General features: G+C 38.6%; 3 pseudogenes; 2 read left to right on the top strand and 1 right to left on the bottom strand.

The window, feature by feature from the left end:
- Positions 1-543: 543 nt before the first annotated feature.
- LOC120176707 lies at positions 544-7,560 on the top strand (annotated as a pseudogene).
- Positions 7,561-14,810: 7,250 nt separating this feature from the next.
- Positions 14,811-15,604, top strand: LOC120176719 (annotated as a pseudogene).
- An 8,834-nt stretch (positions 15,605-24,438) lies between these two features.
- On the bottom strand, positions 24,439-25,647 carry LOC120176778 (annotated as a pseudogene).
- Positions 25,648-27,636: the final 1,989 nt, after the last annotated feature.

Consider the following 27,636-nt stretch of genomic DNA (forward strand, 5'->3'; position numbering starts at 1 on the left):
AATTAAACCAAAATTAAAAATTTTCAAAATGAAATCATAATTATTCTTGAAATAATTTTTCAAAAAAATAGTTATCACCATTATAAATATAATAGTAAAAGATATATATATATATATATATATCTTAAATTCATTTCTCATCTAATAAAATTAAAAACAAAAAATAACATAGTACACATGTAATTTTATATATTGATCACATGTTAGCACCAAATTATACAATAATACGTTTTCTTCTTTGTAAAATATTTTTTATGATTTTTGTGTTCAATGCAATGTATATTTTGTGTATTTGAATGATTTTTTTCAATAAATTTGAATATCAGATTTTAGGGGGGAGGGGGAATGTAACAAGGGCACTATTGTGATAAATGGAAAAAGTAGAGTTGTTTAGATTACCGCATAAAATTATACCATCACAATTATTAATCGAAGTTGGAAGCCTGAATTAGAGGGGAAAAGCAAGGCTTTGTAACTTTCTTCGATCAGGCATTACAAATTTCATGGTAAAGTATTTCGTATATAAAAAGCCTAAGAAAGCATCAAAAGATAAAAACCCTCGCAAAAACATTATAAATTTCTCAGATATCTAAGTACTATCATCACCGTTTCATGCTCCAGTCCAACACCAACAATGGCAGCGGCCATAACCAGAGATGAATCCGACTACGACAGCAGCTCCTCATCGATAACCGTACCCGATTCCAGCTGGAGCTGGATGAGCAACCTAACCTTCGGCAGCCGCCGGAGCTCGGTTTCACTTTGTTTCGTCGAAACTTCTCTCTGCAGCTCACATAAGCCACACAAGGCGAACCAGGCGGCATGGGAAGCCATGAAGCGACTCAAGAGAGCCAAGGGTAAAATCGGGCTCGACCATTTTCGGATCCTTCGTAGGCTGGGAAGCGGCGACATAGGAAATGTTTATCTTTGCCAGATAAGGAACCCTGTGGTTGGTTTGCCTCATTGCTTTTACGCCATGAAAGTTGTGGATAGAGAAGCTCTTGCTGTAAGAAAGAAGCTGCAGAGAGCTGAGATGGAGAAAGAGATTCTGGGTATGCTTGATCACCCATTTGTGCCCACTATGTATGCAGAGTTTGAGGCTTCTCATTACTCTTGTTTGGTAATGGAGTGTTGCCCTGGTGGAGACTTGTATGTTGCAAGGCAACGCCAACCGGGAAAGCGTTTCAGCATTTCATCTGCTAAGTAAGTTTATCTTAATTATTAAGTCTTAATTATGTACTATTTAGTAATTTTTTATTTAAGTAATGGTTCATTGACTTAAGGTCTCTAATTATAAACTATTGTTATAATGCAGGTTTTACGCTGCTGAGATACTTTTAGCACTAGAGTATCTGCACATGATGGGCATTGTTTACAGGGACCTGAAACCAGAGAATGTTTTGGTTAGAGAAGATGGGCATATTATGCTTTCAGATTTCGATCTTTCCTTCAAATGCGACGTCGTCCGAAGCTTCTAAGACATAAACCAAACTCGGAAGACACTGAAAATTACGACAGCTATTGCTTGACTCCCGCATGTGCTACCCCCATGCAGCCAGTGCTGTCTTGTTTCTCATCTTCCAACAGGAAAAAGAATGGTTCTAGAGTCACAACAATCACAGAACAAGCTGATAAGTGTTAGATTTGTCTAGAAATTAAGTTGGCAAGTTGGAAATTTAATCTTGGTTGGTGGCCAACTTATTGGACATTTCATCTTGGTTGGTGGCCAAACTTTGAACATGTGAATTTCATATTTAGTGGCTAACTTGTACACATTGGAAAATTCTTTGGTAGGTGACCAAACTTTGAACATATTGTTCTTGAAACTCAACTATAAATAGGCCTAAGTATTTCCATTAGAAATCATCCCAAAAACAAGTTCTCTATTCCTCTTGTATTCTTCATTCTCCCACTTTGGAAATTCCAAAGAATTCCATTTGTTGTAATATTGGCAATATAGTGAAGTTATCATCCGGTGTGGTGCCCGAGGAGTAGACGATATTCTCGTCGAACCTCGTAAATTTGGTGTGTTCTCTCCTTTATTGTTTTTTATTCGGTTCTTTTCCATTGTGTTTCAATATTCAATAGTTTGATAGGTTTATCCGCTGTGCAACCTTTGGTGGTTTTAATCTTGACATTTTAGGTCAATTTTAAAACTACATTCGTGTGGGAAATAACCCGTTTTCCCCAATAATTGGCATTAGAGCTTCGGTTGAGGTTATCCTGGTGGTTCCGTTGCTGAAAAGATACAGTTCGTGATATTGAATATTGTTCGTTAGAATTAAAATGCCAAAATACAGATTAGTTGAGACATCAAGCTCTTCATCTGGACTGGTGAGGAGGGTGATGTCAAATGCAAATTTCTCGGTGGAGTTGTTCGATGGATCCGGTCATTTTGGCATGTGGCAAGGCGAGGTGTTAGACGCTTTATTCCAACAAGGTCTACACATCGCCATTGAGGAAGAAAAGCCCGAATATATGGAGGAGAAAGAATGGGGAACAATCAATCGTTTGGTGTGCAGCACGATTTGATCTTGTCTTTCCAGGGAGCAGAAGTATGGCTACAAGAACGAGACTTCTGCAAGTAAGATGTGGAAAGCTTTGGAGGAAAAATTCCTGAAGAAAAGCTCTCAGAATCGTCTCCACATGAAGAAAAGATTGTTCAGATTTGATTATCAACCAGGCACCAGTATGAATGAACACATCACTGCGTTCAATGAGCTAGTGGAAGACTTATTGGGCATGGATAAAACCTTCAAAGATGAAGATTTGGCTTTGATGTTGTTGTCATCTCTTCTAGATGAATTTGAGCACCTTGAGACAACGTTACTTCATGGTAAGGATAATGTTACCCTTAAAGATGTAACTGTTGCTTTGTATAGTTATGAACTCGGGAAGAAAACCAAGAAGGAGAGCAAGTACGAAGCAGCAGAGGCCATGGTGGCAAGAGGTCGCTCGAAAAGTCAAAAGCCAAAGTGGAGAGGAAGATCAAAGTCGAAGTCCAGACTGGGAAAAGATGAATGTGCCTTTTGTCATGAGAAAGGCCATTGGAAGAAAGATTGTCCGAAGCTGAAGAATAAAGGAAAAGCTGCTCCAGATGCATGTGTTGCAGAGCATGATACACATGAATCTGACATATCATTGGTTGCTTCATCAACAACATTCCATTCCTATGAGTGGATATTAGATTCGGGTTGCACCTATCATATGTCCCCTAATCGGGAGTGGTTCTCCGATTTAGTGGAACTAAATGCAGGAGTTATTTATATGGGCAATGACAATGCCTGTAAAACTGTTGGGATAGGTTCAATTCGATTGAAGAATCAAGATGGATCAACCAGAGTTCTGATGGATGTCCGATACGTGCCCAGTTTGAAGAAAAATCTCATCTCGTTGGGAGCCTTAGAATCCAAAGGCTCAGTAGTCACTATGAGAGATGGAGTTTTAAAAGTCATATATGGCGCACTTGTGATGATGAAGGGCATCAGGAAAAATAATTTGTATTACTACCAAGGTATTACAATTATTGGAGCAGTTGCAGCAGCTTCCGGAGGTGATGATTTGGACGCAACCCAGTTGTGGCATATGCGGTTGGGACATGCTGGAGAGAAATCCTTGCAAATTCTGGAAAAGAAAGGATTGTTGAAAGGTGCAAAGGCTTGCAAATTGAACTTTTGCGAGCATTGTGTTCTGGGAAAGCAGAAGAGAGTGAAGTTTGGCACCACTATACATAATACAAAAGGTATTGTAGATTATATTCACTCAGATGTATGGGGTCCTTCAAAGACATCGTCTTTGGGAGGAAACCATTATTTTGTAACTTTTGTAGATGACTTTTCCAGAAGAGTTTGGGTGTATCCGATGAAGTCTAAAGATAAAGTGCTTCAAATTTTCCTGAAATGGAAAAATATGATCGAGAACCAGACTGGTAGAAAGATCAAACGTCTTAGGACAGATAATGGAGGGGAATATAAAAGTGACTCATTCTTTGACGTTTGCCATGAGTATGGTATTGTTCGACACTTCACTGTTAAACATACACCACAACAGAATGGGGTGGCAGAGCGTATGAATCGAACACTATTGGAGAAAGTTTGATGTATGTTGTCTAATGCTGGGTTAGGCAAGGCATTTTGGGTTGAGGCTGTGACATATGCTGGCCATCTCATCAATTATCTGCCGTCATCAGCAATAGGAGGAAAAACACCATTGGAGGTATGGTCTGGAAAACCTGCTACTGATTATGATTCCTTACATGTATTTGGATCCACTGTTTATTATCATGTGAAGGAATCCAAGCTTGATCTGAGAGCAAAGAAGGCTCTCTTTATGGGAATCACCCATGGAGTGAAGGGATTCCGCCTTTGGTGTTTAGACACCAAGAAGATAATTTGTAGCAGAGATGTTACCTTTGATGAATCTGCCCTAGTAAAGAAGGTAACAAGTGAAGCTGTCCAAACAAGTAGTACTCCGCAGCAGGTGGAGCATACTCCAAAACAGGTGGAGTTTCAGCAGACGATTATCCCAGAAGTTGATGCGGCTGATTCTTCAACTCCAATAGAAGAATCAGAAGATGAAGAGGTTCAAACCCAAGAACCATTGGAGACACCAGAAACACTTGCAGTTACAAGGCCAAGGAGAGAAATTCGTAGACCTGCTCGATTTGTTGATATGGTGGCCTATGCTCTTCAAGTTGTTGATGATGATATCCCTATCACTTACCAAGAAGCAATACAAAGCTTGGAAAGTGATAAGTGGAAAAGTGCCATGGATGAAGAAATGCTATCTCTCCAAAAGAACAACACTTGGAAACTGGCACAATTATCGAAAGGTAAAAGAGCCATTGGATGCAAGTGGGTATTTGTAAAGAAAGATGGATCTCATAACAAGAAAGGTGTTCACTACAAGGCATGGTTGGTAGCTAAAGGCTACGCTCAGAAGGAGGGAATCGACTACAATGAAGTATTTTCCCCTATTGTGAAGCATTCCTCCATTAGAATATTGTTGGCATTGGTAGCACAGTTGAATTTGGAGCTAGCTCAACTTGATGTAAAGACGACTTTCTTGCACGGTGATTTAGAAGAGGAGATCTATATGACTCAGCCAGAAGGATACAAAGATGGTGGTCGTGAGAAATGGGTTTGTAAGCTGAACAAATCGCTATATGGGCAATCTCCGAGGCAGTGATACAAGCGATTTGATAGCTTTATGAGGAGGCAAAAGTATACTAGAAGAAAATATGATCATTGTGTGTATTTGCAAAAGCTCAAATATGGATCTTTCATTTATCTTCTCTTGTACGTTGACGATATGTTGATCGCTTCGAAGAGTCAAAAGGAGATAGACAAATTAAAGGCTCAGTTGAATCAAGAGTTTGAGATGAAAGATCTAGGTGAGGCCAAGAAGATTCTTGGTATGGAGATAAGCAGAAATAGAAAGAGAGTGAAGCTTTGTTTAACACAGAAGTAGTATCTGAGAAAGGTATTACAATGTTTTGGCATGAATGAAAATACCAAACATGTAAGTATCCCATTGGCTTCTCATTTGAAACTTAGTTCTCAATTATCTCCTAAAACTAACGAAGAATGAGTGTATATGGCAAAAGTTTCATATGCTAATGCAGTTGGGAGCTTGATGTATGCAATGGTGTGTACGCGTCCTGACATTTCACAAGCAGTTGGAGTTGTGAGCAGGTACATGCATGATCCTGGAGAAGGACATTGGCAAGCTGTGAAATGGATTCTACGGTATCTCCAACAAACCATGGATGTTGGTTTAGTTTTTGAACAGGATGAAGCACTTGGTCAGTGTATGGTTGGATATGGTTGAAAGTCTACATTGCAATCTACGGTGGCCTTGTCTACTACAGAGGCAAAATACATGGTAGTTTCAGAGGCTATAAAGGAAGCAATTTGGCTTAACGGGTTGATGGAAGACTTGGGAGTTGTTCAAAGTCACATTAGTCTCTATTGTGACAGTCAGATCGCTATTCACTTAGCGAAAAATCAAGTCTACCATTCAAGGACTAAGCATATAGACGTGAGGTATCACTTTGTGCGGGAGATCTTTGAAGAAGGAAAGATTCTAATTCAGAAAATTACGACATCAGAAAATCCTGCAGATATGATGACCAAGGTGGTAACAGTAATCAAGTTCAATCATTGTTTGAACTTGATTACCATCATGAAAGTATGAACACCTTCGGGTGTGTGGCGCTTGTGAGCGCAATTAGAGGCACTACAAATTTGGGGAGTTGAAGAAGTTGAGTAGGCTTGGTAATTTCAAGCCAATGTGGAGATTTGTTAGATTTGTCTAGAAATTAAGTTGACAAGTTGGAAATTTAATCTTGGTTGGTGGCCAACTTATTGGAAATTTCATCTTGGTTGGTAGCCAAACTTTGAACATGTGAATTTCATATTTAGTGGCTAACTTGTACACATTGGAAAATTCTTTGGTAGGTGGCCAAACTTTGAACATATTGTTCTTGAAACTCAACTATAATAGGCCTAAGTATTTCCATTAGAAATCATCCCAAAAACAAGTTCTCTTCCTCTTGTATTCTTCATTCTCCCACTTTGGGAATTCCAAAGAATTCCATTGTTGTAAATTGGCGATATAGTGAAGTTATCATCCGGTGTGATGCCGAGGAGTAGACGATATTCTCGTCGAACCTCGTAAATTTGGTATGTTCTCTCCTTTATTGTTTTTTATTCGGTTCTTTTCCATTGTGTTTCAATATTCAATAGTTTGACAGGTTTATCCGCTGTGCAACCTTTGGTGGTTTTAATCTTGACATTTTAGGTCAATTTTAAAACTACATTCGTGTGGGAAATAACCCGTTTTCCCCAACAATAAGTGCGGCCATGAAGTCGGTCCGAAACTGGTGGCCGAACCTATCAACGCTAAGTCCAAGTCGTTTGTCGGAACACACGAATACTTAGCCCCAGAAGTGATCTCAGGGCAAGGCCATGGGAGTGCAGTGGACTGGTGGACGCTAGGGGTGTTTTTGTACGAAATGTTGTACGGGAAAACACCTTTCAAAGGAGAAGACAATGGGAAAACATTGATCAACATCCTTAAACAGCCTTTAACATTCCCGAGAATCACGCTAAAAGCGGCAAAGAGTTTGAAGAGATGGTCAAAGTTCAAGATCTCATCAGCAAGCTGCTGGTGAAGAATCCAAAGAGGAGAATAGGAAACTTGAAGGGATCTGCTGAAATCAAAAGGCACGAGTTCTTCAAAGGGGTGAATTGGGCTCTTATTAGATCAGTAAGGCCGCCTGAAGTCTCCGGTGATGTATATAAGCGTAAGATCAGTAGAGTTCACATTCCGAAGTTAAGCAAAGAAGAAAGAGATGCCCCATATCAAATCCCTCATCATTTTGACTATTTTTAACTCTTAACAATGTAATTAAAGTACCCAAAAACAAAACAGGAAGCAAGTGAAAGAAAACATGCATCACACCAAAGCAAAGAGTTGTTTATCCTGCCCAGAGAGTTTTTTTTTAAGTTATTTTAAGCTTCTAATTTGTATGGTTTGAATTAATTAACATTTAATTTATTTTTATGTATTCTGACGTGTAAAAGGAAGGGATCCCATAATTGTCCAATCTGATTCCATGAAAATTCTATGAACTTCATGTGATGACAATTATGATTCTTGTCAATGATGGTAAAAAATATTATTATAAAAAAAACTAATGGCTTTCCTTTGTATCTTCTTCTATCAATTCTGTCACTTTTTTTTTCATAAAATGAGCACGTTCATAGTCGCTCATTCACATGTCCTTTCACGGATCAAAGGTAAGAAAAATATAGAATAAAAGGACAAATTACCAATCATGTTTTCTTGCCAGGCAAAATTTTGGGGTGAAAAAAAACATACGAAAAAATTAAACAGATGGATCAAATATCAGGTGTGGACCACTTTCATGATTATTAGAATGAGGTGGGAATAATAACATGATAATCAAGAAATATAAAAGAATTAAGATCATGTATTTAATTAAACTCGTTTATATACTACATCAAGAAGAGTGATAATTTGAGCCCTTGTGCAGATGACTCATCATTTTCTTTCTTTATTTTATATCCCATTTGTAAATTTCGAGGAAGAACATAAGAGATACTAAGAATCTATGAAACTTACTGCATGCTTCTCTGTTGTGATTTCGAGGTGCTAGAACAACTGATTAAGTTAACTGTTTCGTTCCATGGGACCTTATTATTTGATTAAGGATCAGAACTCTGGAGAGGAATATATGTTATGTATATAAATGTTATGGTCCAGAGGTTCATTATAAGGTAGATTCAACTCCGAAGAGAGAGAGACAAAGCCAAAGGCGAAATTGGAGTGAACCATTTGATATGGAATATTGGGACTGGGACTGGGACTGGGGACCGGTGGGTCGTCAGCTTGCAGAAGCATGCGAGGTTTCTCAAATTCAACAAACACAGGCGGGCAGAGTTATGGAGATCTTCAACCAAGTAATACCAGAACGAATCTTCCTATATACAGAATATCTCATCTTTTCCTTTACTAATCTTCGTTGTTAATAATGGTAAATGCTTAGTAGGTGGTATCCAAATTCCAAACCCTTTTATCACCAAGTCTAGGAAATTGTTTTTCTTTTGACTTAAAAGGGGATAACACTCAACTTTTTATCTTCTCTTCTGCTTTTAACCATGCGTGACAATCCACAAATTTGAATATTTAATTAAAACTTTTAGAACAACGCGATGAACTCTCTCTCGGCGCACGTTAGTAGGACTAATGGCTCTTAAGGATTGCTTCTTCGATGCTGATTCTATCTCTTTCTCTAGTGATTCTGGGTTCATCGGGGTTGTTTTCGGTGGTGTTCATTGGCTCTATGGCCTCGAATTTGGATTGGAGGAAGTTGTTTGGGGGCAGAAGAACAATCCCTAAATTGCATCCTACTTGAGATTTCAGAGGGAATCTCCACTGTCAAACATCCATCCACTGTGATTGACGAAGGGATTGCTGAATGGAGCCACACGGTGGTGGGGCAATTCATAGGAGCGGCTCCAAACTTTGGCTCTATGCAGAGAATCACTGAAATCCTATGGGGGAAGTCTTCGACTGTTAAGGTTAGTCTGGTTGGATCTAACCTTTACGTTTTTTCTTTCTCGAACAAGAATATGAGAGATTGGATTCTCAAGAACGGGCCATGGCATGTGCAAAATAAGCCGCTTGTGCTGAGGAAATGGGAGCCAAGCCTACAGAAACTTGATTTCGATCTTAAGCACATTCCGGTTTGGGTTTAATTGTACAATGTACCTCTGGAGCTCTACAATAGGATGGGTCTTAGTTACATTGTGAGTGTTATGGGTCATCCTTTGTACATGGATTCCATTACTGCATCTAAGGAGAGGCTCGAGTATGCTAAAGTCTGTGTGGAAATAGGGGCAGGTGCAGAGATCCTTGAGATGGTTCATGTGGCACTAAGTGATGGATATGTAGTAAGGATAAGGGTATATGTACCTTGGCTACCTAAATTTTTCTCTCATTGTAAAGTCTTCGGGCATCATTCTAATGTGTGTGCTGAGGCATCCACTGCTCCTTTGAAGAACAAGGAAACCCAAATCTGGAGGAAGAAAGATGTCTCTAATCCTGCTGAGATTAATGGGAAGCGGAGGTTGGTTGGTAAGGAGGGTTTAGGAGTAGGCTTTACTAGTTCTATTCCTTATCCTAATGTAGCTAAGTCCGATGCTAGTGTTGAGGGAACAAAGAATTCAGAGCTACAAGTTGGTGTTGTTTGTGGAGATGACTGTGAGGGCTCTTCAAGAGAGTAGTGATGTCACTCTCTAGCCTGATGCATATCATGCTAGGATGGATCAGGCAGATAAAGTGGTAAAACAGATTGTTAATGATGAAGTAGTAAAACAGCTGGCTAGGGATATGACAACACCTAAAGTTATCCATGATGGTCCTCATGCTGGTGGTGAGTTTCATTCCTTGCAGGATTCCATGTTACATAAGAAGAAAGTTAAGGGAAGGAAAAAGGAGAATGTTGGATCTTCCAGCAAAATAGAAATGATGGCAGGTGGTGAAGGTAATGATGGCACTCGGAAGCCTTGTGCAACTGCTCTGAGAGTTGTTGTACTACTTAATGAGATTAAAGCCAATAAGAAAGATATGTTAATAAGGTTAAAGGTAATGAGATAAGTGTTGGGGCTGGCAGTGGAGGTCCTCCTATCCTTGCTTAATGATCATCTGTTTTTTGAATGTAAGGGGTATTAACAATACCCTCAAGCAAGGTAAGGTGTTTAAATGACTAGATAACTTAGGGTGGATGTGGTATGTTTCATGGAGACTAGGATTATAAGTATTAATGTTCCTAAGGTGGTTGATGGTTTATTTGAAGAGTGGTATTATGTGACAAATTATGATTTCATTGATGGTGAGAGACTCTGGATCCTGTGGAAGAAGATGTTATCATTCTCTGTGATTAGGGTTGTGACCAAGAACTCTCCATTATGGGTGATGTTGTTGACCGCGGAGTAGTGATTACTGCAGTCTATGGCAGTAACAATAGTCAGATAAGGAGGGGTCTTTGGGAGTATTTGAGAAATCTGGAGAGTAAGGTTGGTCCTACTCCTTGGGTGATTGGAGGTGACTTCAATGTCATAGCTGATGCCCAAGAGTGCTCTGATTATGTTTCCTTGGGTTCATATTCTTCATCTGACATAGAATTTTCTAGGTTGTATAGAGGACTTGGAGATACAATCATCCTTTGTAGGACCTCTATTCACTTGGTCTAACAAGCAAGAGGGTCCTATATGGCTAGGAAACTGGATAGGATCCTAATCAACTCTCAGTGGCTGCTGGAATTTCCAGATTCTTTTGCTGAATTCAAGTGCCCAGGAGTATCATACCACTCTCCTGGGATATTTTGGACTCAGAAGGATGCCCAAATCCATAAGCCAAAGCCATTCAAGTTTTGAAATGTGGACTGCAAATGAAAATTTTTTAAGCAGTGTAAAGGACTCCTAGCTGGAACATAGTGATGGCAATGCTATGCATGTGTTGTTTAACAAACTAAAGATTGAAGCCAGTTCTGAAGGAGCTGAATAGGAATTAATTTTCTGACATCTCTGCTAGGGTAGTTGCTAAGAGGGCTGAACTGGAACATATTCAGCTCTCAAACCTAGCTTGTGCTAATCAAATTGGAATGGAGGAGGAAAAAAGGCTCAGACAGATTTAGTTGATCTTGAAGTGGTAGAATTAGAATTTTATAGCATAGAGAAAGGTCCACTGATTGCAGGAAGGGGATTTAAACACCAAGTTCTTCTACCAGAAATTGAATCCCACAAGAAGAAAAACACTATCAGAGTCATCAAGAATGAAAATGGGCAATTTCTTGAGACATTTGATGGAATGACTGCAGAGCTGGTGGATTTCTACAACAAACTAATAGGTGTTGCTGATCTTTGGTAAGGATGTCATCCTAAGTGGTTAAAGGACCTCTTGAACTATTCCTTACCTGCTGGTGCTGAGAGATTCCTAGATGGAGAGATCTCATACAATGAAATCAAGGAAGCCTTGTTTAGACAAGGGAAAGATAAAAGCCCAGGGCCTGATGGGTATACTTCCTAGTTCTTCAAGGTGGCTTGGGAAATTGTTAACAAAGATTTCCTAAGTGTTGTGAGGTACTTTTTTCAGACTTCTTATCTTTTACCAGCCTTTAATGCCACCACTATAGTTTTAGTGCCAAAGTCCTTGAATGCATGTATGGAAAAGGAATCCAGGCCTATTTCTTGTTGTTATGTTGTTTACAAAACAATTACAAGAATCTTGGTCACTATGCTAGCTTAGTTCTTTCCTGGAATGATTTATGCAAGCCATTCAGCTTTTGTCAAGGGCATAATCATTGCTAATAATGTATTATTAGCACTAGATATTGTTAGAGGATACTCTAGGAAGAACCTCTCTCCTAGGTGTGCAATAAAAATTGATATGCAAAAAGTATTTGATTCAATTAGCTGGAAATTATGTTGAATGTTCTTGGAGCTGTAGGGCTTCCTGCTAGGTTTTATGGCTGGATTAAAGCTTTGTAACAACTCCTAGATACTCAATGGCTTTGAATAGCAGTTTAGTAGGTTATTTTAGAGGTTCTAGAGGTGTTAGGCAAGGGGACCCATTATCCCTTACCTATTTGTAATTGTCATGAATGTGCTCTCTAGCTTGCTTGATGTACTGCCAGGAATGGAATTTTCAGATTCCATCCAAGATGTAAGAGGATATCTCTTACACATCTTTTCTTTGCTGATGATTTGTTATTTTTCTGCCATGGCTCTATGGATTCAATGATGGGAGTGATAAGCATTTCAGATAAATTTTATGAATTGTCTGGGCTTAAGCTAAATGCTTTGAAGATTGAGCTCTATGCCTGTGGGATTAATAGGGATGAATTAGAATAAATTCAGAGAGCAACAGGTTTTAGAGTTGGTCATCTCCTTGTCAGGTATTTGGGGGGTACCCTTAGTGACTTGAAATCTTTTAGGGAAAGACTGCACAGCTTTACTGGAGAGGATCAAAGACAAACTGAGGCAGTGGTCTAGTAGGAAACTGGGTTTTGGGGGAGGCTGCAGCTTGTAAAAGCGGTTTGTTTAGCATTTTTAATTACTGGAGTAGGCAGCTTATTCTTCCTAAGAGAGTCATCAGGATATTGAAAGGATGTATGAGATTCTTTTGGAAGGGAAATGATACCTCGGCTCGAGGTGCTAGAGTCAGTTGGAACCATATTTGTTCTCTTAAATCTGAGGGAGGTTTGGGATTAAGGAATTTGGTTGGTTGGAACAAAACTTGATGCCTCATGCTTGTTAAAAATATCTTACCTGGTGAAGGATCTATGTGGATTACCTGGATAAAGACCTACTGTTTGAAGCTTGAGGACTACTGGAGTGTTGAAGAAAACCTCATTTTAGCTGGATACTCAGGATACTGATCAAGATGCGTGAGGAGGCTACATAATGTTTACTTCTTCTGTTAACTGGTCACAAGTTAGGGGAGGCTGGATCTGGGATAACATTCGGGAAAAGAATGACAAAGTTGACTGGCATCAACTCATTTGGTTTTCTGCTCATATCCCTAAGTTCTCTTTGATTACGTGGATGGCTATTATTGACAGGTTGCCTACTAAGGAGAGACTTGTTCGGTTTGCCATGGTGGCAGATACTAGGTGTGGATTTTGTGGTACTAAACTGGAATCAAGAAATCATCTTTTCTTTGACTGCTCTTACTCGAGGGAGGTCTGAGATGCTATTCTGCAATCATGTGGGTTGCAACAGCAAAGGCTGAGCTGGGAAGACTTGCTCTGTTGGATGGCTAGGAATTTGAAAGGTAAGTCCTTGTTAGTTCATGTTCTTAAATTAGCATGGAATGGATTCGTTTACTTCATTTGGGAGAGCGCAACCATAGAATTTTTAGATGATTGATGCGTTCGACTGATACTATTGTAAATACTATTAAAGGGGCTGTTAGAATCAAATTGTATAGGTATAGCATGGATATGATAGATGATGTAAATAGGTAGTTGTGCATAGATTGAGACCTAATCTAGTTGTTTGTTACTTGTAGTATCTTGCTACTTTTTTGAATGATACAAATTTGATTATAAAAAAAAAAGCCACGCTCGACTTCCTCTGTTATATCTGAAAATATGGGCATGAAAGCAGTAAAATATGGGCCAGGACTACTCCAGAAGCCGAAACAAAAAATGGCATGGGCTTAAGGAAAAGTATTAGGCTTTAAGGGCCTGGGACTTAAAATGTGACAAACTTTCGTTTTCTTTTCTTTTATACTTGTTTAAATGAACCAACAACTTAATGAACTCTTTTAATTACTTTTATAATTTTTTATTTTAAAAAATGAACATTTTCCTTGACCGCCCATGTGAAAAAAGGGATATCGAATAAGTTAATTTAACTTAATACAATAAACTTTTATAATTTAAGTTATAAATATTAATTTTTATTAATCCGATGCATATAGAAATAATAAATAAAAATACAGATCCACTCAAACTTAAAAGCTGTGAACTGCTACAACAAAACCATCAAACTTGTTACTTGGTAGTTTTTGGCATTTCGCAGTGTATTGAATATTTGTTATTTTTGTAGGACGCGTGTTCCTATTTGATGGGCACTTCAGTTGAGGCTGAGGCACATGAAATAGCTAGCACATAAGTGAAATACCAACAAAAGGGAATTATAGAATAATAATATTATATGATTCAAGTATAACAAATATCATGTTTCTTGAATACGATTAGGTTACCCATGGTTTTGTGAAAGCTAAACCAGTGGCTTCGGCGACGTCCGTCATGAGAAAAAGCTTTCATGGGATTTGTGCATAAGTGAGAGAAGCAACCAGTGCGCAAATCACCAAATTCCAATGCCCCCGTTTTTTAGTAATTCCATATCAACTTATCTAACTGCTAATGACCAAGGTGCCCTTTGCATAACTAACTTATATCAAGATGGTAAGGAATACAGATACAGTGATTCCAAGTCTTGCACGTGTGGTCGTCAGTGGGTTATTTAGATATTGCACCACTTAGTAGATATGTATTTCTTTTTTATTTGTTTTAGATAACATAGGGAAGAGTGCAGGAGCACAGAGCCAAACCGAATAGCAGAAATCCAAGTGAAAACAAGTCTCTGTGGCAAGGACTTAAGTGAAACCATCAAACCCCACCCCCTACACCTGAGGCACACTCCACAAATCTCTACAACTCCATACCATCCTATTTTATCCCCTTGTAAATACCCATCGAATTCTCACAATCTCTTCAACAAACCTTGAACCCATCATATCAAACACTTTTTCTTATTTTCCTCTCAAACTTGTTTCATTGCAATCACCTTTTTGTTTCTCTTTCCCAATGGCTAAAAATGTTGCTCAATCTGCTACCTTGGCTTCCCTTGACCAAAAGCTGGCCACGGCCAAGAGTTGCTCTCATGGTAGTTTTCCCCTTTCCTCTTAGCTTTCGTCATTTTTTTACATATTTGGTAACCTCATCATGGTAAAACATCACGGGATAACAACAACATGCTTTTAGTTCCTTTAAAAGTCACTTGAATATTGGATCTGTTTCTTGTTTTGCACCATCAGAGGGCGTGCTTGCTGGAGCTAAGGCAGCCGTAGTTGCTACCATTGCCACTGGAATTCCAACTGTAAGTATATCGAGGACCGGGCAATCTCATAATAGATTATCCTTGATTTTTCTTTGGGGGCGATTAAATGTTCTTGATATGCATGATGCAGTTAGCTAGTGTAAGGATGCTGCCATGGGCAAGAGCCAATCTCAATCACACGCACAAGCTCTCATAATCTCCACAGGTTAGGTTTTTCATCATTTTCCTTTTACCAGTTTCTCTCAAGATCTTGCTATAGTTATAATTTGTTTTTGTTACTAAAGTTCCGATCGTTGTTGCAGCGGCTGGAGCTGCTTATTTTATAGTTGCAGACAAGACTGTTTTGGCTACAGCACGGAAGAACTCCTTCATGCATGCCCCTCACATGGAGGCAAGAATCTGAGTTTGGTTTAAATTTTAGATTCGGCATCTTATGCGAGCCATATTATCACATGGGGTGAGTTGAATTAGTATCCTCTAAGAATCTGCTATTTGCTCCAGTTGCTATGTAATCAATCGGATTTGTAATATATAAATAAGGATGGTTTTCCTTTACAAGAATCTAAGTTTTATGCACCAAGAAATTTCACTTCCAGAGTTGGCTGCTTTGCAGGGTATTAGCTTACATAGTACATGGCTTTAAGATTAATTGGCCTAAATATGGCTCTCGGCTTTAAAATGGTTTCCAGTTTATTTTCAGATTCCGACTCCAGATCTCGTCTTGGACTTCTGATCTTTGAGATATTCATGGTGGTTTATCCATGATTAACGTAACTGGTGAGGCTTTAAATATAATAAAAAATTAAAACCTTAAGGAGAAAGAAGATGATGTTGAAATTTGAAATCAGGATCTTAGAAACCCCCGAAGTTGGGATCTATGCACCATATATGGCTCATTTGGTCTTTTACATACATCATATATTGCACCTTAAGCGTGTCAAAAGATGATTGTGTACATATGCTTTTAACCCTAAAAGAATTTAAGCTTGTGTGGACATTCTATTTATAAAAGAATCTTATTTCAACTTCAGTCTACGTAGGCATACAATATCAATGATTTTTATTAATCCCGTATAGATTAATCTAACGTTTTGTCTATCTGCGGGAGTTCAATAAAAGAATCATCGAATTCCCTTTTGTATGTGCAGATGTGAAGGCTTAAAGTGCAAGAAAGTGGGTCAAGAACAACTCACATTTGGAATATACACAGAAAGAGCACCGGGAAGAGCATTAAATTTCATAAGGCTCCAATTGATGTGAATCTTATTATACCTTTCTAATTGTTGCAATTACAAAAAATTGGAATTTTGCAATGGATGTGCATTATAAGGAATAAATCTAAATGATATATATTTGTGTATATGTGTTTTCCCATATGTTTCTTGGCCCTTTCTTTTTTTGTACAGTTCCATCTGCATAAGCTACTCATGGAAGGTTTATTTTGATAGGTTGGCTCATAAGCACATTACCGAACCTCGTTAAAATTCTTGTGTTCTTCGTTATCTTTGTCTGATTCTTCAACAATTGGTATCATAGATGTCAGGAGCAAAATTCAAAGTTGTGAAATTAGATGATTAGGGTAACTTCGGATTATGGCAAACGAGGGTGAAGGATCTGTTGGCGCAGGGGATCTTGAAGGCTTTGCGACCTACAAAGTCGGCGTCATGGATGAGGACGATTGGGAAGAATTGCAACACAGGCGGCAAGAACCATACGATTATGCTTGGCGGACGAGGTTATATCACGTCATGCATCTGTCGTCTCCAGACAAAATTGGAGAAGTTGGAAAGTCAGTTTATGTCCAAATCCTTAACGACAAAATTGTATCTAAAGCAGCGGCTGTATGGGCTGAAGATGCAGGACGATCATGATTTGGCGCAACACATGAATGTCTTCATCAATCGTTTCTGATTTGGCTCGGCTTGATGTGAAAATTGAGGATGAAGCGAGCGATGATTTTGTTGTGTTCGTTGCCTCTCTCTTACGAACACATGGTGACTACTCTTACATATGGGAAAGAGACTATCAACGTTGAGGAGATTACTGCAACCTTGTTAGCTCACACCAGCAGAAGCAGAATGAAGGGGAAAACTCTCAAGTCGATAGCTTATATGTCAAGGGAAATCGAGACCGTGGACGGATGCCAGAGAAGGCAGGGTCTGGCAAGAAATTCCAGATCAAATCTAGGGATAATAAGACAATTCACTGTTACAAGTGCAAGGAGGCGGGACATATGAAGCGAGACTGTCCGAAGTTGAAAAAGCAAACTGATGAGAAGCGTGATGTTTCATCCAAGACTGTGAACGTGGTCGAGGATGACAATTCTGATTGCAGTGAGGTGATATGCTTTCTATTTCAACGACTCAATTGACAGATGCGTGGATTCTTGATTCTAGATGTTTTTATCACATCACGCCAAATAGGAATGGTTTTCGACATACAGGTCGGTTAATTTTGGTTCTGTTTATTTGGGTGATGATCGATGTTGCAATATTGTTGGTATTGGATGTCATAATTAAGATGTATGACGGCTCTGTTCGGACGTTGAGTGGTGTTCGTCATATCCCAGATTTGAAGAAGAATTTGATTTCTTTGGGAACTTTGCACAAGATGGTTTATCCCTAAGGCTGATGAGGATAGGGAGACAATTCGGATTGTTAAAGGAGCTTTGACTGTGATGAAAGGAAAGATCACGGTAGGGAATATTTACAGATTTTTAGGGATACCGTTGTAGCTGGAGTTCATTCTGTTGAGTCCTGTGATGATACTAAAAAACTGTGACATATGCGTCTTGCTCATCTTAGTGAACGTGTATGGCAGAATACACAAAAATTTGTTGCATGGTGTCAAAAGCTGTAAGCTCGATTTTGGCAAGTATTGTGTTCTTGGTAAATAGACTAAAGTTCGTTTCAAGACTGCGAAGCACACAACTCAAGGGATTCTTGATTATGTGCACTTTGATGTATGGGGGCCTTCACGACATCGTCTCTGGGTGGATCTAGGTATTATGTTACTTTTATTGACGATTTTTCATGAAATTTGGGTGTATTTTTTGAAATAGAAGTCAGACGTTTTTTTAGAAGTTCAAGCTGTGGAAAGCTGAGGTAGAAACCAAACAGGACGAAAATCAAGTGTTTGCGGTCTGATAATGGGACGGAGTACAAGATTCAGTTCTTACACTTCTGTAAGGAGCACGGGATTAAGAGACATTTTACAGTGCGCAAGATACCACAACGAATGGTGTTGTGGAACAGATGAACAATCGTGAATGAAAGAGCCAGATGTTTTGCGGTTGATGCGGGGCTTCCCAAACCTTCTGGACCGAGGCTGTTAACATGGCGTATTATCTATCAACAGATCACCAATGGCATCATTGGATGGGAAAGTTCAGAAGAGGTATGGACTGGTCATGATGTTAGTTTTGATAACTTACGGATTTTTTGGTTGTCCTGCTTATGTGCATGTACATGCTGATAAGAGATCCAAACTTGATGCAATTGAAGGAGTGCATTTTTCTGGGTTAAGAAAGGTCAAGATTCAAGTTCTGGGATCCAGTTGCGAAGAAATGTGATCAACGAGATGTTTGTTTTTGATGAACAATCCATGTTGCGCAAAAGAAGACACGACAGTGTGGATTCGAGCAGTTTCCAGTTGAGAAACCAGAAACTTCTCAACCGACTTCTGGTGGTTCCGCTACGGATTTGTATAATTATAGTCTCTCCGCCAGACAGGGTGAGACAGACTTATATAAAGCCCCCGAGCACATTGGGTTTTAAAGACTTGGTCTCTTTTGCACTTACTGTTAGCATGATGATCCGGTTACTATTTCATGATGCCGTTACTAGTCAGAAAACGACAAGTGGATGGCTGCCATGGTTGAGGAGATGGAGTCTTTGAATCACAATCGTACATGGGAGTTAGTTCCCCTTCTTGAGGGTAAGTCGATTGGTTGCAAATGGGTGTATAAGAAGAAACCAACAGTAACAGAAAAAAGGGGAGAAGTTCAAGGCTCGCTTGGTAGCAAAGGTTTTTCACAGAAGAAAGGAGTTGATTATGATGAAATCTTTTCTCCTGTGGTCAGTCACACTTCAATCCGAGCATACTTACAGGTAAGAAGTCGATTGGTTGCAAATGGGTGTATAAGAAGAAACCAACAGTAACAGAAAAAGAGGGGGAGAAGTTCAAGGCTCGCTTGGTAGCAAAGGGTTTTTCACAGAAGAAAGGAGTTGATTATGATGAAATCTTTTCTCCTGTGGTCAGTCACACTTCAATCCGAGCAGTACTTACATTGGTGGCTAGTTGGGATTTGCATTTAGAGCAGATGGATGTTAAAACTGCTTTTTTGCATGGTGATTTAGAGGAGCAGATCTACATGCAACAGCCTGAAGGTTTCACTCAACTTGGAAACGAGCATTTAGTTTGCATATTGAAGAAATCTTTGTACGGGTTGAAACAGTCTCCGAGACAGTGGTATAAACGGTTTGACTCCTATATGATCAAGATTGGCTATAACTGATGTACTGCAAAGAAAATTCTTAGAATGGAAATTTGCAGGGACAGAGACTCAAGGAAATTGTGGCTATCTCAATGGGGTTATGTTGAGAAAATGCTAGAAAGGTTTGCGATGAGCAGCGCAAAACCAGTTAGCACTCCATTGGGGAATCACTTTAAGCTATCATCAGAACAGTGCCCGAAGACAGATAAGGAAGCTGAAGATATGACAAAGGTTTCGTATTCTAATGTTGTTGGTTGCTTGATGTATGCGATGGTATACTCGTCCTGATTTAGCTCATGTTGTTAGTCAAGTTTGTAAGTACATGTCTAAACCTGGTAAGCAACATTGGCAAGCATTCAAGTGGATTTTTCGGTACTTAAAGGGTACTATGGGACATGGAATTATTTTTGGTAGTCAGTGGGATAATCCTTTGGTTGTAGATATGTGGATTCAGACTATGTAGGTGACTTGGATAATAGAAGATCTACGACAGGGTATGTGTTACTCTTGGTGGAGGGCCTATTTGTTGGAAGTCTATTGTTCAATCTGTCGTGGCACTATCTACAACTGAAGCTGAATACATGGCAACGGCTGAAGCTGCAAAAGAAGCTTTATGGCTTACTGGTTTAGTGAAGGAGTTGGGTGTTCAACAAGGTGGAGTTCAGTTGCTTTGTGATAATCAAAGTGCTATTCACTTGGCTAAGAATCAAGTGTATCGTGCTAGAACTAAATATTGATGTAAGGTTCCACAAGATCAGAGAGTTGGTTGCATCTGGAGAGGTTTTGTTTCATAAGGTACATACTGATGAGAATGCCGCTGATATGTTCACCAAGCCAGTTACGACAGACAAGTTCAAGCATTGCTTGGACTTGTTGAATGTTTTGAGTTGTTAAAGAAGTAAGGTAACCCAACCCACATTGAAGTTTCCAATGGGCAGGATATTCGTCAAGGTGGAGATTTGATAGGTATGGCTCATAAATACTAGTAAAGAGGACAGATGATGGAGCGGAGTGAGATGTAACCTAAACCTATGAGACATGAATAAACTTCTACCACGCCTAGGCACCGAGGACGTAAGCACATTGCCGAACCTCGTTAAAATTCTTGTGTTCTTTATCTTTGCCCGATTCTTCAACATATTTAACAAGCGGATTATTCCCTATTTAGTCTCTTGACGTCCATCCATGTCAGCTTTGGATATGGAAGGAGCATGACGTGCATATACACGTGGACACTCCACATCAACCATTAATTTGCTGCACAAGGGCGGACCAATCCTTGATTATGCTATTGCAACTTTAACTTTTTGAAAGGGATAGCATGTATGTACATATAAACTACTAACAAGGTATCCTCTAGCTTAAGAAGTGAATATATATATAAACATATATTTATACACATCAAATTGAATCATTTAAGTTATCGTTTATTACTTTTTGATGTAATCGTATTATTTTTGGATGTCTGATAATCATACGAGTCTCGATTAAGTATAGAATCGAATCGAGTCAGATTTTACTTTTTGGAGTCAAATCGAGTTTGATGATTACAAGATCTTACTTGAAAGACATCAAACTCTTTGCAAATTAACTAAAAACATCAATTCATCCAATTATTGAGCTATAGGGTTATGGAAAATTCAGTTAGTGTCGTTTATGAAACTTACAATAATTTGACAAAAAAAAAGGGAAACAACAGCCTCCATTTCCAAAAACAGCTCCCTAATAAGACCTGGCTGGAGGGTATGAGATGAGAATATATTTTCACATTGATTTCCGGCAATAATGATAGGGAATCACATAAAGAGGAAGCTGGCATGCATGCCTTAATTTGGAATTTCAATTTTCAAAAGTAGCACATGAATGCATGCAGTCATATAACATGCAGTGTACTGCTAAGCCATCCTCCCAAGAACAGTGAAACGCATCAGAACTATGAAGAGCTTAGCTAGGTTTTATCTGAACACTTGTCTAAAAGAAAGAAAAAAAGGAAAAAAAATGTGTGCTTTAAGAATCCCATGATGAAATGAAAGACCGGCATCCATGACCCTCAAACCAATGCCATCCTTAACAAGTATATATAGCCTTTCCACCCCAACACCTAAATCACTAATTGCACAACAGTTTATTCATTCAGTACTACTTCTCCAACTCAGGGCACTTAATTTCCAAGGAGACCAAGCTTCTTCATTCTAAGCTTGTTTGAGCTTCACTAGCATCATCATATACAAAACTAGAATGAAATCTGGGCTTTGATTTCTTTAATCTGATTCTTTGGTTTGTAGTATAGTTACCAGGGATCAAAATGAGCTGGACAGGAGATTGGATGTGTGCAGCCAGCCAACACCAGAATTTCAAAAGAGGGAGGCATGCCAACTGCGCTTATCCAAGTGTGGCGTCCCTGATGTATCGACTTAATTGTACAACAGGACCGGAATTTTGGCCGGCGACTGGTATTGCGCTGCCATGAACTGTGGGGCTCACAACTAGCTAGCGAGTAAACAGCGATGTTCTACCATGAGAAATGACTATGATGGTTATAGTGTGATGGGATCTGAAAGCAGTGTCCCTCCTGGGTGGAAAATGAAAAAATAGAAACAAATTAACCCACAACTACTATACTATTTTCAAGTGATTTGTATTTCTTGTGTATTTAAATGAAATCAACAAGGTCCTTTATAGGCACTAGGTACTACTCTTCCAAAAACAAAAAATAAATTCTATTAAAACTCATAAAGACAATTACATTTAAGTTTATTCAACAAAACTCCCCCTTAAACTTAAATGTTTCTACCATCCATCATGCCAATCATTCTTGCATTTGTCAAGAAAGTACTTTCGGTAGCGGTTTTGTGAATATCCGCAACTTGATCCTGACTTGCCACATGCACCAATTCCACACTTCCTTCCTTCACATGATCTCGGATAAAGTGACAACGAACATCGATGTGTTTGCTTCTTCATGGTTCACTGGGTTCTTTGCCAACTCAATTGCTGATTTGTTGTCAACATGAAACACAGTTACACCTAGTTTCTTTATCTCCATCTTGCTCACAAATTTCTAAGCCATATCGCATGACATACACACCAGATGCTGCCACATATTCTGCTTCACACGTCGAGAGCGTCACGATCGGCTGCTTCTTTGAAAGCCAAGTAAACGCAGTATCTCCCATAAAAAAACACATATCCCGATGTGCTTTTCCGATCGTCTATGTCTCCGCACCAATCGCTGTCGGAGTACCCAACCAATTTGTAATCTTCTGCTTTCGAGTAGAACAACCCGAGTGACACTGTTCCTTGGATGTATCGTAGGATTCGCTTCAACACCTTCCAATGTGAATAACCGGCTCCTCCATGAACCGACTTACAATGCCGACACTTAACGAAAGATCCGGTCTTGTGCATGTGAGATATCGAAGGCTTCCTACCAAACTCCAGTATCTACTCGCATCGACACGTTCCCCTCCATCGAACTTTGATAATTTTGCACCTGGTTCCATTGGTGTTTGATACCGGTTGCAATTTTCCATATTGTATTCTTCAAAATCTCTTTTGCATATGTCTCCTGTGATACAAAAATACTTGTCTCTACTTGTCTAACCTCCAAACCAAGAAAACTTCATTAAGCCCAAATCTGTCATCTCAAATTCCCGTGTCATTGTGCCCTTAAACTCTTCTATCATCTCATCATTGTTACCCATAAAAATGAGATCATCAACATAAAGAGCAACAAATAACACGTTACCTCCATTCTTCTTTGCGTAAAGGGCATGCTCGTAGGGACATTTCTTGAACCCATTCTCCATGAAATATGTATCGATACGTGTATTCCATGCCCGTGGTGCTTGCTTCAACCCGTAAAGAGCCTTCTTCAATTTTAACCCTTTTATCTTCTTCGACTTTTACGTACCCGGTGGTTGTTCGATGTAGATATCTTCTTCAAGCACCTTTCTTTTGAGGATTCTTGTTGGGATTGGCTAGGGATACTTTGATATTGCTCATTATTCTTGAAGATGTTTACGTGCTCCAATTCCAAGTGAACCAGTTCCGCAACAGCACATCCAAGAGGGTAAATGCAATATGCTGTCTCATTACAATTATATGCAAGGAAAGCCAAGGCATTGACAATTATTTGCAGAATATTCAAAGAACCATGCAAAAAGCATGCATATATAATTAAAGTGAAGAAGTATTTCTCTTGATCCAAATCCACACTTTTCCTTCTTAATTAATTTTTTCAATGACCTTTCAGAAATTATTAGAACACTTGGAGATAAATTAATTGGTTCTTTAGAATTTTGATGGTTTATGCAATTATGTCTGTGGTTTTATAGGGATCTTACAGAAAAAAGAAAAAAGAACAAGCTGGATTAAATAGTAATTACCGAGGATTGAAGAAGCTAACTTTAACTCCCGTATCAATAACAACATAAAGTCCAGCAGCTACCAGAACCCCACTTAGGGCCATCCCTAAGAGACCTAACACCCAATTTATGCAACAAATTGGGCTAAAAGCCTTTGGTTTCTTAACCTTAAGCCACATGAAGCATGGATATGCTAAGGTCACCGGCAATGCTATCCCTCCAACTAGGCCAGTAAAACTTGCCAAGAATGGTATTGCTACTGCCACGAAGAAGCATCCATACCTGAACACCACGGCAACGCCTTCTTCTTTTTCTTAACATATACAGATTCCATGTCGTCAATGCTGGCATCACGTAAATTGAAATGACCAAACAAAATATGCTTTACAAATTTGGCCATTTTTTATTGTGAATGTAATCATTTTGCCCCATGTAAAGTTACCTGAATCTCGAGTATGAGATTTTGACCCCTGAAAGCAAAATCAATGATTCCAAGAGCATTGAAAACATCAAATATCCTAGTAACTTCAGCACTACCTCTCACCGGATTGTATGATACATCAGTCATCTTTCCCTCAACAGCCGAGAAATTCAAATCAGGGTGCAGAAACCGAAAGCCGTGATGGCTCCAACTAGTGACACACCGGCTATCGAGTTCAAGTTAGGCAGCTGAGATAGAAGGACCGAGATAGAAGGAATGAGATAGAAGTGAAAATTAAGAACCATTCCACGGTGGTTGGTGGCTGAGCTGTGCATGTTCCGCCACATACGACATCAAAGAACATCTTACAAGTTTGGCCCCCAATGATGATCAAGGTGATGCATGTTCCTCCTGATAGGTACATGACGGGGAACATAGCGAGCCATTTTGCTAACATCTACAACATACATGGATCATAAGTTTCACATTTAACTTGTTTCGAATGGTTCAAATTTCGTTGAGTTTTAAGTTTTATGGTTGAAAGACAGTACCTAATGTTACACTGCAAAGCTGCATGTATTTGCTGTAGCGCATTCCCGTTTCAGTAGATTCATGGAGTTGCAGCAGTAAGTATAGGGTGTAGAGTTGCCATTGAAGGCTAAAGTCAAGGTTATGATTCCCCAAGACCTGAAAAACCATAGTTATTTAGCTGCCAACAAGAAGAGTCAACCTATTGCATCATGAAATTGGGGATAAAATTCCATTGATTGATTACTTACCACCCAAGAATTGTAAAGGCAACAGGGAGAACAAGGGCTTGAATTCCAATCCCTGAAAAGAGAATGAAACGCAGAAGAATACGGGTTCCCGTTTCTCGATTCGGTGATTGGAAGCCAAGCATCATGAGGGTCAAGCCTAGTAAGCTGAACAACCTTTAATCATTATTTATTGTATCATACATAATAATAATAATAAAAAAAACTCTATCGTTATAAATAAACAATACTTATTAAATTACAATTCAGTACAGATGTAAAATGTTACAAAACAAAATTGCTTCATGGTTCCAAAAACAAGAATCATAACAAATACATAGGTTGTTCCTTGGTTGCCAAACTTGATCGTATGAATTACATGGACAGTTTTTAGGACAATTGCAGGCTTCGATTTGTTCTGAGAAGGCAATATAGTGACGACTCCCGACATTAAGTCAAAATTGAATTCATCTCTGAATGAAAACTTCTAAATTTATTTTCTTAGAATTAGAGAGATCGAGAGCTTTCACGATTCGAAGTCCTTCATATCTTAATTCACCACCATAACAAATTAGCATAAGGCCATATACATATATGATGTTGATATTACCTTTATCGACTTCTTTCTTTCAAACAATGCAGATTTCTTCCACTAAAACAATTATACATGCCGTCTCTATATAAACTTCATGATTATTAGCAATAAGACATCTTTTGTGAAAAGTTTTCTCGACTTGATTCCACGATATGAAAACAAAATTTTTCATTGAAACATTTTGGAAAATGTAATTGTGATCCGTAGCTTCATGAAAATTCTTGCAACTCAACTGCGTGTTGATGAAATCGATGATAGTATCAGACGCCACATGCACAAGAATTTTTATAACATTTATTGTTGAATTAAGATTTTGATATAACAAATTGTAAAATTTGATTTTGCACTTAATTGAATTTATCAAAAAGATTTTAGACTTAATCAAATTTATCAAAATTTATCAAAAATAATTCAAAGTCCAAATTAACTTGAAAAATATGTTTGAATGTTTTCTAACTTAGTCGAACCTTTTCAAAAACATACTCGATAGTTTTTGTGCTTTAAAGTTGAGTTTCTAAGGATTTTTGGCTCAAAGGATCAATCGCTTAGTAAAAGGATAGATCCCTTTGACCAAAAGATCAATCCTTGGATGGCAGAATTTTTGGATTGAACCCTCGAGGAAAAATATCGATTCCTTTGTTGTAATGGTTGAATTATTTGAAAAAGAATCGATCCCTTTCACCAAAGGATTGATCCCTTATGTATTAAATGTTGTTTTTTGTTGTAGGTAATGGCTATAATGATCCCAATGGCTCCAAAGACTAAAAATGGAGAAGGTATAAATTGAAGGTCAAAGCTTCCCAAGGTAAAAAAGAAACATATGAACCAATCTACCAACATCAAAGTTTTGTTTTGTTCTTAATTATTCAAATTCTTTCTTGTAAACACACTTGTGAGCTTCATTGTTTATTTTGCTCAAGTGTGATTGGGGTGACAGCTTAGTTAGTGCAAACATATTTGCCTTGTGAGGTTTTCTCTTTGTTTGTATCATTTGTATTTACTCTTTACGAGAGTGTGTATTCAAGGTTTTGAGGTATAAACCTTGAAGTGTTTGTAAGGTTACACATTGTCCTTAAAGGTAAGTAAATCTAGTGGAATTGAGAAATCGTTAGAGCAGATACTAAGGTAGTGGATGTAGATTTTGTTTGAAAAAGTCGAACCACTTTAAATCGATGTGAAAAAAGTTTATTCTTTCAATTGCTTCCACCAAAATTCTTAAAAGGCCAATTCACCCCCTCTTGGCATCATTCGGTTGATCGATAAAGCTAACACTTCTATTGGGAATAGCTCTACAATATCAATACATATTTTCTTTGCCATTTTTTCTTTGAAATATGTTTAGGAAATCTTCCAAATGAGCCCCTATTTATAACAGTCCTTGCACCCATTCAAAAGTGAGAAATTGATAGAACTCGTATTTTGTAGGATGTGAGGTATATTGAAAAGACGTGACCTTTAATTTGAATAATATCCAATGTGTCAGAAAGGAACTAACGTTACATCGAACGTGAGATACGTTGAAAAAAATCGTAAATTATAATTCGAATAAAATCCAACATGTCAGAAATGACCTCGCTGGTTGTAAAACGCGACCATCGAGGTCATATCATTTCCAGCCTACAATCATTTTTTATCCATGTTCCAGGCGTTTTCCTAGGTTGTAGATTGTAAACGTTTTGTAATTTATAAGATCAGTGGAGTAAAATTTGAACTTATCTTTCAGTTGAGTTTAATACTAGCACACATGAGATATTATAAGTGAGGTAAAAATCAAGTTCAAAATGATTCCAAAGCTTGGTTTGTGCATGAATAACATGCTAAAATGGGTTGGTAAACATGTTCGTT

This window comes from Hibiscus syriacus, unplaced genomic scaffold (assembly GCF_006381635.1).
Source record: "Hibiscus syriacus cultivar Baekdansim isolate YM2019G1 unplaced genomic scaffold, ASM638163v2 tig00003403_pilon, whole genome shotgun sequence".
Taxonomy (NCBI): Eukaryota; Viridiplantae; Streptophyta; class Magnoliopsida; order Malvales; family Malvaceae; genus Hibiscus; species Hibiscus syriacus.